The 1,618-nt window shown below is 52.3% G+C and overlaps 1 protein-coding gene and 1 pseudogene across 1 annotated transcript in view; both read right to left on the reverse strand.

The window, feature by feature from the left end:
• Nucleotides 1–1,618, reverse strand: part of LOC116822600 (COMM domain-containing protein 4) — a 65,989-nt gene that overhangs the window by 26,335 nt on the left and 38,036 nt on the right. The window lies entirely within an intron of this gene.
• Nucleotides 1–1,618, reverse strand: part of LOC142047280 (zona pellucida sperm-binding protein 3-like) — a 46,704-nt pseudogene that overhangs the window by 11,901 nt on the left and 33,185 nt on the right.

A 1,618-nucleotide genomic window follows, 5' to 3' on the forward strand; every position in this document is an offset into this window, starting at 1 on the left:
GTGCCATGTTGCAGACCTTTTGCATTCTCCTCTCTTGCTGTATTTGATTTCCTCCTCCAAACCTCCCTCCCTCTCTCACCTGGAGTTCACAGCACTAAGTACCAGCTGGGGGCTTTTTTCCTGGGTTACATTACATGATCCCAACTTTGGTTCTGAAACAGACACAGGCAGGCACAAACTCATCCTCAGACAGCAACACCACAGAAACCACAACAACACCCCAATATTACAAACCTAGGGGGAATCACAGGGTCAAACACTCACGGCTGGAAGCCCCAGCAGCTGTTTAGGTGAGTGAGGTCCACTGCAGAGATTCCTGCCTCCCTCAGTGTCTCCTCCAGGTGAGTGCTGAGGGGAGGGGACGGGAGGAAGGCTGCAAGCACGTGTGCCTTCTCCCCCCTCCCCTTCCCCTCCTGACTTGCAACACCCAGCGGCTGCCTCTGCCTTCTTTGGGCCAGCGTCTCTCCTTGCCTAGCAGCAACAGCTGCTGCTTCCGGGAGACAGCCGGCCAGTGCCGGCCCGTCAGGCGCGGGACCCGATTCGGGGGAATCGGGCAAATCAGCCTAAGGCCGGCCCTGGTCAGAGGTCAGCTGGAAGGAGGAGACATTGAAGGGTTAAGAGCAAGTAGTTCTTCTGAAAAGCTACTGAGATTGAGTTCAGCTCAAATATTTCCGACAAGTGCCCCATTCCTAGGACATGCCACAGAAGTACCCCAGAACATGCTCAGCCACAGTGGGATCTCAGCTTGCTCAGTTTACAGAGCACAATCTCTCCCTCTGTCTACAGCCGGGATCGCTATTTGCATAGCTGATGAAGTCACCTTGGAAAAGAGTCACCATCTCCCAGCGGGAGCAGCACAACTTAAGCCCAGCTGCCATTGCTACCTGAAAAGGGAGAAATGCTGCACAAGAGGACTATTTAGGAGATTCAGTGCAGCTGTAGTGTGAGCTGGAAGAGACCCCCTGACTTTGCAGTTCACATCTGCATGTGGGGCAGGAGGCCAAGTTAGTGTAGAGAGGCTCCTAGCAAAGGAGTCACTCCCAACAGGGATACGAAGCTGAGAGATCCTTTGTACCAGAGGTGGTTTTATCACTGCAAGGGAGATTGGGATCAGGACCTATGGCAGTAGGCTTTGGAGGTCATGATGGCCCATAGAGAGATCAGACTGGCTAAGGGGTGGTAGGGCCTGCCAAAGGTACTTGCCAGTACACATATGGCAGAGAGTTAAATAGGACCCAACTAAGGAGCTCTTATAGGAGTACCTCTGATCTAGGGCGTATCCCATGCAAGTTGATAACTCAACCCACGTACAAGGCATATTTTAGGAGGCCAGTGCGAGACAAGTGTGCCCTGCATTTAGCTCAGATGTGGGAACTCATTACACCAGGCTGATCACCTGCATGGGCCTTGGGACGTTCAAGCCAACTGCTCACTGGGGCTCAGAGCTAGAAAGGTATTCAGGCTCCTAATGTCAACAGAAGTTAGAAGTCTAGCTATTTTGGTGGCTCTGGGCTGGGTACTAGTTTCTATTGTAGTCCCCAGACTGGATTTAAACCCATGTCTCTGTAGATTGCCACGTATTCGCAGGGGCGAAAGGAAATGCAGGCCTGTTATTTAC

This window comes from Chelonoidis abingdonii, chromosome 9, assembly GCF_003597395.2.
Source record: "Chelonoidis abingdonii isolate Lonesome George chromosome 9, CheloAbing_2.0, whole genome shotgun sequence".
Taxonomy (NCBI): domain Eukaryota; kingdom Metazoa; phylum Chordata; order Testudines; family Testudinidae; genus Chelonoidis; species Chelonoidis abingdonii.